General features: G+C 38.6%; 2 protein-coding genes and 1 long non-coding RNA gene across 3 annotated transcripts in view; 2 read left to right on the top strand and 1 right to left on the bottom strand.

The window, feature by feature from the left end:
* The window catches only part of LOC119578668, a 12,384-nt gene extending 7,709 nt beyond the window's left edge, over positions 1 to 4,675 (top strand). Inside the window, exons 3-4 of the long non-coding RNA XR_005229203.1 lie at positions 1,549 to 1,683; positions 2,682 to 4,675. This is a non-coding gene — a long non-coding RNA (uncharacterized LOC119578668). The remainder of the gene's footprint in view (positions 1 to 1,548; positions 1,684 to 2,681) is intronic.
* LOC119578666 (E3 ubiquitin-protein ligase PPP1R11-like) overlaps positions 1 to 13,809 on the top strand; it is a 62,218-nt gene that overhangs the window by 37,827 nt on the left and 10,582 nt on the right. The window lies entirely within an intron of this gene.
* LOC119578667 (F-box/WD repeat-containing protein 5-like) overlaps positions 13,309 to 13,809 on the bottom strand; it is a 46,568-nt gene continuing 46,067 nt past the window's right edge. The window contains 1 exon segment of the mRNA XM_037926232.1: positions 13,309 to 13,800. The gene's annotated coding sequence lies outside the window, so the exon portion shown is untranslated.

Raw genomic sequence — 13,809 nt, 5'->3', positions numbered from 1 at the left:
TTATATAATTTATATCTTATTTATTTATTTTTTATATTTTTTTTTACTTCATTTGATGTTATTTATCACCATTTCTTTTTCTTATCCATTTTTCTCCTTATTTCCTTTTATTTTTATTTTTATTATTCTTTTTTTTTTCTTCCTCTTGCCTCGCTTTCCTTTAGTTTTTTATTTTATTTACTTCTCTTCCTACTCCTCAAACCTTCTCTTTATTTTTATGGATTAACTTTTCAATGTCACTTCCAATAACCCTGATTTTTTTAGGTATTTTTCACAGGAGTAGATTTTCTTGTGGTTATTATCAGTCTACTGAAAAATTACATATATATTATCTATTTTTTTTTTATCAGTGTTGTAATGGAAGTAATTTTTTTTTTTCACTGTTACAAATACTGGTACTGCATAGTCTCATGTTATAGATATCCTTTTGAAGTGGTTTATATTACTTCTGTGTTCCAGTTTGCGAAAGTGAGGGAAAAACACCCGGCAGTTTGAAATGCTTGTTACCTATGACAAGATCCTTAGCGTACTTTTTCTACTTCAGTTTGGCTTTTATTCAATATGCAGTGCTACAGCCCAGTTACTTAGTTTTATTGATTTTTGGAAAATCTTTATTATAGTCTGATGATTTGCGTTCATGTGACGGAAATGCCCAGTGGACTTCCCTCTAGAAACACCTACTTCTTTGGGTCTTTAAAAGAATGAATGGTTTCGGACAAGGGTTTAGGTGGGAAATCAGAATTCATTTTCTAGATAACCTAGCAAGTGTAGATTTGTGTTGAGGAATTGGTGCACTTTCGTTCCCTGACTTGGTGCAGTGTCTCTTGAGGGAAGGGACGTTTTATAACACTGAATTAATTATTCCATAGGTAACCTTCAGACTGTGTGAGGGTATATGCCACAGTATTCATCTTTTTGCTATCCACAATTGATATTTAATAGCTTCTGTGTTATTACAGTAGGTTTTTGTGTGCATAGAATTGGGTTTACTTTTGAGATGGTAAGAATGAAATGGATTTATTTTAGTTCTGACGAGTTGTTGGATATCTGAAGAAAATAATTTGATTGGACCCTTGAGGATGAATCTGTAATGAGAAAGATTTTTGGTGGTTTATTGTTATTAAAATAAATATATATTATTTATTTTATAAAATTTTTATTCATTTATTTTGCAAGACCAGTAGCATGTATTGTCTTGCTATTGGTATCAGTTACCATCACTGTTTATTTGTTACCCATATTATATTAGTAATTTTGTGTATATTTGTTTTGAAGTATATTAACATCTTTGACATTAACATTTTTCTTCTTCCTAGCAACTTTTTAAGTTTTTCTTTACAGGTGAACTGGTTGATATATAGCTAACATTGCAGTTCCCTATGAATATGAGCCTTTAAGTTTTTGAAATAGACCCTGCATGAAAAAAAGAGAAAAGAAATGTAGCCCTTGTATGAAATAAGAATAGTTGGAAGCAAGTTGACATTCTTTTGTGTCATCAACCCCATCGAGTGTGTAGAATACTCCGTAACCCTTGTACATGCCATGCAGGTTGCTGTGTTTATGTGAAGCCCCACGAATTTGACGTGAGCAGTTCTGACACAGACGATGAGTGTGAGCACTGTTCAGGCCACGTGGAGAAGAAGAACAGTCACCAGCCGGGCGGTGAGACTCAGTCAAATAATGGTATGTGACCCGGATGACATTTGGGAAAAAAAAGTAAGAAAATGAATTGTATGTGTAAGGCTAAGAGAAGGCCCTTGTATACACTCTCTCGTAATCTTGATCTGTCTCTTGCCTTCTCACTCCCCTACTGCCTAGCTCCTTTCCACACTTTTCGTGGACATGTTTACCATCTCTCAAACTTTCTTGTGTACCAATTCACAGAGTAGTGTCCTTTTCTCTTGCTTTCTTTTGCATCTTCTTCCCTCCCTCTCTATGTCTCTCCTTCTCCTGTCTTCTTCCCCCTTTGCTTTTTACTTTTACTTTTTCCCCTCGCCATACACACTTTCCTCTCCTCCTAATTTTGATGTGATATTGTGACACAGTTCACTTGTGAATAAAGATGGTTTTGAGGAATGGTTTAAAAAAACACAAACGTTCATAAAAGATGTATGAAAGGGGTATACTGGCTCTCACTTGCTGCCCAAACCACAGAAATTTGATCAGAAATATTTTTCAAACAACAAATTGCAAACAACCAGCAACATGCTACTGACATATACATAGATAGTCTGCCTCCTCTTTTAAACCAAGAATGCATAAATTTAATTAGTGTGGTGGACATAATACAGAAATCATTCCACACCTACATATTATAAGTGTTAATTATACATCAGAATATTTTTCCTACAAAAGGTAAGTCTGGTGAAGTAGTAAGCTTGTCCACTTTCAGTTGGTCTTCTTGAAGTTATGTTTGAAATTAATATTTTGAGTTTTAACATTTCTACATATCAAGGAAATTGAAAGTTTTGAGGAATATTTTCTTAAAAAAAAAAAATTTTTTTTTTTTTTTACTAAACAATGATGTACACAGCATACTTTAAGAATGAATGCTTTCTTAATTATTATATTATACTGTATCAGAACAGTATGCTCTAGTAGCACAGTGAGTACTGTATCAGAACAGTATGCTCTAGTAGCACAGTGATTAACCTTTGAGGCATTATTTTTTCACATTGCAGGATCGGCTGAGAAGTGAAAAGTACATATACGAATCCCTGTGAGTGTTTTCTGGGGGCGTCGAGTAAGTGGAGTCCTCTATTCCTTGATGTGGAAAGAAGGAGTATTCCTGCATTATTTAAACGACTTGCAGTTTTAAATGTGTTTCCTTATCTTAAGCACCAAATCCACCATTCATCCATAATATACATTTAATTTGTTCCTTCAGCTGAATCTCTTGGCCAAAGGACAAATTCTATGCAAAAGCTTATTTGTTGACTTGTCTTCCCTCGGATTTTAAAGGATTGTTTATGAATAGTGTGTGGATCCTGTATTATCACTCTTTGGTGTACATTATTATCATGCTGATTTTTGGTGCTTGTGGTCCTATGCCAAAAAAACAAAACAATACAAAAAACAAAACAAAAGATGCAAGGAAATACAGATTAAAATGTAAAAGTGTATGGCCTGTGGATCAGAAAATATGCTATACTGTTTAAATTTGTGAGGAGAGAATGTGTAAATGGATATATGTATAGGTATAAAAAAGGCAGAGATTTCCTTATCTGATTGTCAAAGTAATGCTGTGAGTTGCAGTATTTTGGACTTGTTTTTAGTATGTGGAGATGAGGAGAGGGTGTTATAGCAAAGGATATTTTTGATAGGAAGATTTCACGAAACATAAAATGTTACTGGATGGCTGTCTTGTGGCACTGTACATATTCCAGAGAGCAGCGGTAGAAAAGAAATTCCAAAGATGCATTCGTTGTATATTATGTGATTCATGTTTCCATGTTAGCGATGAGCCCCATTGTAGTTGTTTGCTGTCTTGGATTGTCTGATGTATTATTACATTGCCTTTTAAATTATAGTATTTCTGTTGGTGATAATTTTTTTTTTTTTTTTTTTTTTCTCTCCTTCTTCTTTAAGATACTTTTATGGATGTAAGGACAGCAGTTCCAGATGAAACATGTTAATTCTTTAGATGCAAAACTATACCTCGCTGATATTTTTATTTCCTGAACAAAAGGCTTTAATAAATACTGGAAGGAATAGTTCTCCTTTGGCCTCACACTTTTATTGCAGAGTTTATGTACATATCAGCTCTTTCTTTAGTATGTAAAAGCATATATCAAAATTAAAAGTTAATTTTTTTTTTCCCCCTCTCACGATAAAAGAAAACAAAATTAGAAAGAAAGAAAGAAAAAAAATTAAATCAAACTGTTTCCTTACTGTGAACTTATCTACGTTGAAACTGAAGTAAAAGGAAAGCACAACTGATGCTATGGAAAGAAGGCTCACTCACAGCAAAATGTTGATTCCAGTTGTGGTGCTGCTGTAAGGCTGGTTGAGAATGTAGCTGCGACAGAGGGAAGTGAGATCAAAAAGTGAAAAATAATCTGTTTGGAATGAAATTGCCAAAGGGTTAGTGTCTGGTAAGGGACACTAAATCCACTTGCTGTTCATTTACTGAATAAATTTGACAAGCACGTTCTTCACCCATGAAGCGAGGCTGGGATTTGCATGAGCATCTTTCCTAGAGGAGAGTTTTAAGGTAATATCTGATGAAAAATTGATATGGTAGTATGAAATATTTAGAAAAAAACCTGTAGTCAGTTTTATATGCACAATTTATACCTTGAATATATCTCTTGGCATTCAGTTGTAGCTTGATTTTTGTCTTGAAATTTAAGCCTTTGTGATTCCTCCTCTTCTTGAACAGTATTCATGCTTCCTTTTTTTTTTTCTTTTTGTCTCAAGGAGTGTTTTGATGATCTAGGTTGGACTTGGGATAACTTGAGTTCATGGTATGATTAGGCTTGCTCTACTTAAAAAAAAAGAAAAAGAAAAAACAACACAAGGCATTGAATGATTGTGTATATTGTAAATGTCATAATAGTTGTTGAATATTAATTTAACCCATTTTCTTTTAAACACAATTATTACCTGGAAAATGTAGAGTGTCTCGTAAAATTAATGATGGTGATAATAGAAAAAAAAAAAAAAAAAAAAAAAAGTATTGTGACTTTGACCTTGACTTTTTATCTGGATTTGTGTTTTATTACTCATATTTTCATGCTATCATAAAATACCCAAGAGAAAGTCATTTCTCAGACAATAAGAGGACAACCTTTTTACAGCCTCCCCCAATCAGTTAATTCCTAGATGATCAAGATGCTTCTGTATATACACACACTGTTGCTTATGTAAACTGCATTCCCTAGTAGCTTAGTAACGTTTATTATTTAACTGGTATCAACTAGGATACATCACATGCATATCAACTACCACTTTTACTAGATTGCCTTCCATTGTATGTGTGTGCATTTCACGGCCAATTGTGCTTGCTTTAACTGATTTTGTGTTCTTTGGAAGAGAGAGTTATATTAGTTGCCTTAGATGCTAGGTAATTATGATTACACTTATAATTTATTTGATTTTAATCTTAAACACAATACTGTAGATGATAAGCTTCAGTATATATTATGTATTTACTTTATAGTACTGATAAACACATTTTTGATGACGTCGTTATATTTTCTTTTTCTTTCAATCTTTATTGAAAGCTGGAAGAAATGCTAGATGTAATTGTCTAGTTTGCAATAAGTAGTTCTGAAATCTTTCCTTGTACTCCCCTCCCCCAGTTTCCCTGTATTTTTTATCACATTCAGACCTTTCCTGTAATCAACAGCAGAAGATCAAAATCTTATGATGAATTAAACTGAGTTGCATTGCGGGTAAATTGTCATTGTTTACCTCCCTTATACCAAAGAAAAGAAAAGTTTAAGAAAAGAAAAGAAAAATAAAAACACTTTTCTTTCTTAAAAGTTTACCGCAAAGAAAGGTAATTTTTTTCAGGTGAGCTCTATTAATAAAATTTTTAAAATTAAAATTTTGTGTTATGGGAAAACGAGAATCCTTCAAGGTTCTTTAATAAATCTAATATTGGAAAATCTAGAAATCCTGTAATATTAATAAAAACATAGCAAAAACGATCTTCAAAATGCATCACAAAATAAATAGCTTTGGCCCTTTTATTCCAAATAAGTGAACACATTTAAAAGAGAAAACTAAATAAAGTGACAAAGCAGAGAAAAGAAAGAAAGAAAGGATTGAAAATGGAGAGAGGAAAAAAAGAAGAGATGATCTAAAAAAAAACATGCGAGAAGTGTCATAAAATGGAAAAGTTGATAAAAAAAAAAGGAGGGGGGGGTGGGGGAAGACTCTGTTGATAAAAATGAAAACATTACACAGAAAATAGAAAATAAACAAAAAATAAATATTAAAACTCAACACGCCCCCCCAATCCCTTGCCCGTTGTTGTCGTGGGGGGGCTTAGGAGGCGGAGACTGGGACCCAATGATGGGGAACTCCCCAACCTTGGGACTCAGCCCTCGACTCAACTAATTTGCATGGTCTTTATTTTCCTTCCCACCTTTCTTTTCTGTCCCTTCCCCCAAACCTTCTACTATCCACCTCCAAAGGTTGAGGCCGTGCTGAAAGGATGAAAGGCTGACTTTCTGCCAATCCCGAACGGCCTGAGGGAGCCATGGGCACGGTATTCCCCTGATTTAGTTATCTAGCCCTTACCCCTCAAGGGGACCCTGAGGGGTGGACTGTTTTTATTCCCAACATAATCCAGGCTTACCATGGCCAATAATGAAAACTTATCTCCACTATTAGGGGCAATGAGGCTTGCCCCTTTATCAAATAGCCCCAAAGATGTAAACTCATCCGATTCCCTGACCCCAGGCTCTCCTTTGACCACGGCTCCAAACACTGCAACAACTACCCCCTCATCAATGCCTACTATTTACAGTAGCCAAAAAACCAACCCTTTAAAGGAACATTCCATTCTCCCAGCACGCTCAACTTCATCACCTCTACCCCCACAACCTCCAACATCAACCACCCCATCCTCCCTTATTAATACCTTACAGCCTTATTACAGCCTCCGGGTTAGTACAGTGGAAACGTGTCGGCCTCTCATCCGAGGGGTCAGCGGTTCGCGCCCCGCCCAGGCGCGAGAAGTTGCAAACTGTCGCCCGGAGGTTACTGTTTGTGGCTGGGCACCACGGCGGGCAAGGACTGGGTTTCCCGCCGAGTCAGCAGCAGCTCAAACACGTGAGCAAAATCAAGCAGGACAGTATGTCACACCAAGAATATCCATTGTATCAAATGGAATCCAAACCAAACTTTAACTTTAAACTTTAACTTTAACTTTATTGCCCACGTCCCCATAACACTACCTCCCTCAACACTACTCCATCGTCACGCACCCGCCCTTCAACTACCCCTATAAATACAACAATATTGAATACCCTCTTCAGCGCAGCCAAATGGACCGATTTTTTTCGTGATCCCTCCCACAGCTCCCTACTCTGACAAACCCCTTCTCTTCCAACAATGTCCCCAAAAAAACAAGTAGGTAAAGTCTCTTTCCGTAGCCGACCCGACCGCTCCCGTCTTGTCCCCAGTAACATCCAAAAACCCAAAGCTATAGCATTAACAAAACTAACAGACATATATGGTAACCCCATCCTTGCAGAAACCCATCCAACCCTCAATACTTGCACCGGAACAGTTTCAATCTCCCCAGCAAATTGCCCAATCTATGACAAAGATTGGTCAGATTGTGGAGAAGACCTACTTGCCTGTCTCACAGACTATGATGCAACGTCAGTACAATGCTACTCCATTCCCCCAGAGGAAATCGAAAGAAACCCACTAACATACCCAAAAATTTACCTTTTCCGTAGACATGACCTTCCCCTTTAACGTTATATAGGAGGAGAATCCCTCCGGGTTCGTCATCCCAACCCTCCTCCACGTCAGTGCCAAAATTGTTGGCGTCTAGGAAAACCCCAGCCAAACATTGCCGTTCCACAGCCAGATGCCCACTATGTCCCAAAAACCCTGGCCATACCCGATCTAACTGCCCTGCACAATCACGCACATGTGCCAACGTGGCGGCCCCCATAATGTTTTAAGGGGCTGTCCCACCTACAAATTTGAGTCTGAGGTAGCAACTCTCAGATTCAAACTTGGACTCACACTACATGAAGCCAGACAAGAAGCACGTGGGACGTGGTTTCTCTCTTACCCCTTTAAACTCCAGTAATACTGCTCATTCTACCAATTCTCCTAAACCACCCCCCCTACATCTAAACCCCCCTCTTCTCCCTCCTACCTTCCCCAGTCAAACTCTTTTGCCATCCTAAACCAGACACTCCAATCTCTACTACAGATATTCAATCACCACACAACCCCAACCCCTTCCCCTCCCTCCTCGCACTACCCGAAACAGACAGAACAACGTTCCACCCCCTCTTCCCCTACCACACAATCACCTCCACCTCCTTTACTCCTTGTTTGAGACACCAGTCCTCTCTTCCCCCCCTCACAAGAAATCCTATATCCCCCAAATCCCAAAACCAACTCCTTAGAAGAAACCATTGAAAAATATTCAAGATTACCTAATGAAAATTTAAACACTCAACCTCAATCTTACAACTCCTGCTCCTTCCACACTCCAAGTAACTGCTGATATCCATCCTCCTCCTAACGATATCCCCCCTACACCCAATCCTCCTACCCCCTCCCAACACAGCCCATCCCTTCAAGAGACCTTTCTAACACATCCTCCAATACCAATCCCCAATTATCATTTTGTCTCATCCCCACATTCCCTTTATGTCTCATCCATACTTATCAATCAGAAAACACCTTATGTCACACTCCCTTTCAAACCAATGTCCCTTGCACAGTTATCCATATCTTCCTTCATCGTTGGATCACAGTGATATCAGTCTACTTCTCCTCATCCCACCCCATTGACTTTGTTGCTTTTGAAAATCTAATTTCCCAACTTCAACCACCTTTCCTCATAGTTGGTGACTTTAACTGCCGCCACACTCTATGGGGTGGATTCTATCACAAACTCCCGAGGCCGATCTCTAGAGCGCTTCCTCTCCACAGCTGACCTTACTATACAAAATTTCAGATCCCCCCCACACACTTTGATACACGCACGCAACCCTTTCATGCATTGACCCTCTCTATGCTCCCCTTCTCTTCATTAGATTTCCACTGGTCAGTCTTAGACACCTTTCCCTATAGTGACCACTTTCCAGTTCTCCTTTCTCCTACTTCATACTACCACTCCCTAACTCCCCACGCTGGTTTTTGATAGAGCTGACTGGCATATTTTCTTTTCACTCTCTGCTATTCATACCCTCCATCCTCCCTCACTTCCATTTCAAAAATGATACAGTATTCACAAATACAGTCTTAAGAGCTGCACATACAGCTATCCTCGAACCTCAAGACCATTACCTCCCATGTGTTCCATGGTGGAAATCTGATTGCACTAAAGCACTTCGCTTAAAACGTGCAGCCTGGAACAGTTACCGCTACAAGAGAGGTACTCCAAATCAACTATCGCCCTTATTCCTTTAAAAGAGCATCTGCTATCTCCGTCGTACAATCGGAATAGTAAAACAATAGCTGGCGAAATTTTGTTTCAAACAATTACATCCTCTACATCTATCTCAAATGTTTGGCGCCGAATCCATAAACTATCAGGCAAACATCCCCCCCATCCTGCCCCTGTCCTCCATATTCGAAAAACCCTCATTTCTGATCCCCTCCAAGTCGCTAATGAAAATGGGTGATTATTTTAGCCAGGTCAGTAGTGGTTTCACCCATCTTCACACTTCTCTTCTATTAAGACCACCAGAGAACGTACCCCATTACCCTTTACCCCATCCTCTGATGAGTCCTATAATGCCCCATTTTTTTCCTCTGAACTCATTGCTGCCCTACAATCGTGCCGTAACACTCATGAAGGCCCTGACGGTATTTACTAACCCTATGCTTCCCGGGAACTCCCCTCTTCCTCCTTATCCTTCCTATTAAAAATATACAACCACATTTGGACATCAGGAAAAATTTTCCCCTTTTAATTGGCGAGAAAACTCTTTATCCTTCCCTTCCTGAAACCAATAAACGGGTACCCTTCCCCAAGACTATCGCCCCATCACACTAACTACTGCTTGTGCAAACTATTAGAGCGAAAGGTGAACTTCCGCTTAATGTGGTATCTTGAATCTCACAATATTCTCTCTCCTTCCCAATTCGGTTTTCGCCCTGCCAGAAGCACAGCTGACCCCCTTGCTCATTTGAGACATATATTACATCTGCATTTGCACGCCATGAATCCGTACTAGCTATTTTTTTTGATCTAGAAAAAGCATATGATACGACATGGCGGTACCATATCCTTTAAAAAATTGTCCTCTCTAGGCATACGTGGAAACATGGGTGGGGCTTCATAAAGTCCTTCCTCTCCCAACGCCTTTCCAGGTCAAAATCCTCTGTCACATCATCTTTCTTTCCCAAATCGAAGGTGTCCCACAAGGCAGTGTGCTCAGTACCACTTATTCCTTCTTGCTGTTAATGATATTGTCTCAGTTTTACCACCAGAGCCCGGGGCATCACTATATGTTGATGATTTAACCATCTATGCCTCTGGCACATCCATACCAAATCTCTACCAATTCTTCAATCTGCAATTCATCAGTATCTTCCTGGGCCACAAACCATGGCTTCCGCTTTTCTACCTCTAAATCTTTCTCCATTTTTTTTTCTCGCCCACGTTTTAGGTCCTCTACCCCACTTTCTTATATGGCAAATCCACTCCCAATGCCCTTCCTCTGGCAAAAATTCCTAGGTGTCATTTTTTACTCCAAAACTGTCCTGGCGAGACCATATTCTACACATTAAAGAAAAAGCTCTCCGCCGTCTTCGAATCTAAAAACTCCTCCCATATATCATGGGGTCAGATCGCAAAACTCTCCTTCATCTTCATGTTACTTTGATCCTCTCCACTCTTGATTATGGATGCCATATTACTCCTTGCCTCAACTTCTCTCCTTGCCCATCTTGATACAATCCATCACTGTGGTCTTCGCTTAGCACTAGGCGCCTTTCGCTCCTCCCCAGTTTAGAGCCGTACACTGAATCAGGCATACCATCTCTATCTCGACGTCGTGCCTTTCTCTCTCCGATGCTATGTCGATTCCACCAATTTCCCTCACTAAACTAATATCCCACAACCTTACTTCTTACCTTAGCTTCATCTCCACGATTTCCTACTCCTTTCAACACGCATGGATACCCTCCTCTCACATTCCCCTTTCCCCCATCTCAACCTCTCCCATTCTCTGTCCATTCCGTCCCTCCATGGCTCATACCTCACCCCCATATTGCTCTTCGTTTCCCCGACCCACCAAAAACAAATATCCCTCCTACTGTCCTTCTCACACATTTCCTTGACCATGTTCCACTCATTCCTCTAGTATTCACGTATATACTGATGCTCCAAATCCACCTCCGGGGCTGGTTTTGCAGTAATCTTCCCAACTCGTACTTTTCAAATACTCCCTTCCTCCTGAATCCAGTGTCCTTACTACAGAATGTATGCACTCCTTTTTGCTCTAAAACACAATAACTCACTTTCCTCTTCCTCTTTTATAATTTTTACTGACTCCCGTAACTCATTAACTCTCATAAAGTCAATACACACCACCAACCCCCTTGTTTGTAAGATCCCGAAATGGTTGTTCTACCTGTCCACACGCCATAAAACAATCAAATTTTGCTTGGGTGCCCCAGCCATGTTGGAATCCCCGGCAATGAACAGGCAGATACACTAGCACGCCACGCCTCTATGTCCCCATCATACCAACCACGCTTCTCACATATCCCAGCCACGGATTATTTCCCACACTTTAAGACCTTCTTGTATAACGATGGCAATCTTTTTGGTCAAGCCTCCGCACTAATAAATTAATTCTGTTTAAAAATATCAATCTCCTCCTGGTCAGCTCCATTCATCGGAACAGACGTTGGGAGACTGCCCCTCGCCCCCTTACGCATTGGCCACACCCGTCTAACACACTCCTATCTGATGTCACAATCTGAAACCAAACCCCTTTTGTTCCTTATGTAATGTTCCCCTTTCAATCCCACACATCCTATTATCGTGCCCACGTTTGAAACAACCCTACCTCTGCTTTCCCCCCTCTATCCTCCCTTCACCGACCTCCCAACCTATCAGACATCCTTCAGAATCCCACACTTTCGCTTCAACAACCTATTCTCTTTCCTCAAACGTAACATATCCTTCATTTTAATCTAACTCCTTACCACACCCGACCCTAAACCCTTTCACTCACCAATTCCTTTGCCAGCTTAGACAACTAATCACTAACTCAACCACCCTTCCCAAACATTAACTATAGTGCTACATGACCTTAGATGTCTAGCACATTTCTCTTGCTTTTAACCATTAACCATTAACTCAACACAAAAAATAAAGTAACAAACATCGACCATTTATCTCTACTCTCACCGTTTCCGTCACTTTCACTACCTGACAATCGCATGCCAAAGCAGTCATCACGCCACAAATTCTAAAAAAAGCTTTCTGAAAATGAAATTATATCTCATATCCAACTCAATTACCACAACTTTTTTTGGCATGTCGGTCTCTAAAAGATGTGATTTCTAAGAAATCAACTGGCTAATATGGCTCTTCTAGTCGTTAACTGATAAAAGGTAAACAAATGGCAAATATTGCAAGTGGGAGGTTTTGCAGAGTGTGCTGACCCCCCCCCCCCCCCCACCTTTCTCCAGGAGTTGCCACTTTGGGAAACTGTCTCCAGACCAGTAAGTTGCCTGCTATTGCATATCAGGTTTGTATTAAAAAAGTCTTGATCAACCCTGCTTGGTGACTTCAGGTAATCAAATTGCTATACTGTTGTCGGTCCATCTTTCTCAAGGCTTAACCCTGAATTACCAGTACTATTAAACCTACAAGATGTAACATTTTCCAGAATAAAGATTTTTACAAAGTGAGAGTACATTGTCAAACGTATTCCCTGTAAAGAAAAGAAAAAAAGAAAAAAGAAAAGAAAAGAAAGAAAACAAAACAAAACGAAGAGAAGAGAAGAGAAGAGAAGAGAAGAGAAGAGAAGAGAAGAGAAGAGAGAAGAGAAGAGAAGAGAAGAGAAGAGAAGAGAAGAGAAGAGAAGAGAAGAGAAGAGAAGAGAAGAGAAGAGAAGAGAAGAGAGAAGAAGAGAAGAGAAGAGAAGAGAAGAGAAGAAGAGAGAAGAAGAGAAGAGAAGAGAAGAGAAGAGAAGAGAAGAGAAGAGAAGAGAAGAAAAAGAAAAGAAATTTTCCAGTAAGAATTTACCTCAATCCAGAGAGAAATATGTCCTATATTTACACAAAACGACTTAATAAAATGTTGCATCAGTTGCCTGTAAACTCTTGTTGCATAATTACCTAACACAAAAATTGATAAAAATGCATAAAGCTTTATATATAAACTGATTCATGAGAGTTTACAGGTTGTCTTCATTGGTTAACACTAAAAATGTCAGACTGTTACCATTTATATGTAAAGGAAAGAATTTTTAAAAATTTATTTAACAATAATTCCTAGACTTGCAATTTTTCCCCCCCAGTCAGAAAAAAAAGAAGAAGAAGAAGAAAAAATAAAAAAATACATTTACCTTACTTCTATATCTTTTTTCTTTTGTTCTTCGACGCTCGATAGGATTAGAAAGTAATAAAAATAAAAAGAAAAGGAAGAAGACCATTTATTTTCTTAATTTGTTTGACTTCACCGACATGGTTTGCTGAGTAGTGTCACGGTGTCTTCCCATGGTAGCTGCTGGACTGCCAATAATAACATTAAAAAAATATGAAATTATTTACAATGCGCTCTTACTGTTTACAGCCATATGAAATGGATATCAAACTTTCGGACTGCATAGCCATAAGAGTTGAATAGAATATCACAGCACACCTAATAATTAATACAAAATTTACATTCACTCTGAATATATTTGAAGGATTAAAAAGAGAAGAAATTGATAACAAGCTTATTTACATAAAAACTCATCATTGCAGTAACATAATAGAGTATATTTATATCACAAAAACATATGATTCATTTCATAACAAAAAGAAAATATAAATTCACTAAGAATCTGCCATGAAAGCTAATTCTTTTTGCTTTTTATTTTAAATACATCAACCTATTTTTATATAAAGCTTTAAATTCTGGTATACCTATATATA

The sequence above is a fragment of the Penaeus monodon genome, chromosome 11, assembly GCF_015228065.2.
Source record: "Penaeus monodon isolate SGIC_2016 chromosome 11, NSTDA_Pmon_1, whole genome shotgun sequence".
NCBI lineage: Eukaryota > Metazoa > Arthropoda > Malacostraca > Decapoda > Penaeidae > Penaeus > Penaeus monodon.
This window is presented reverse-complemented; position numbering and strand designations above follow the sequence as displayed.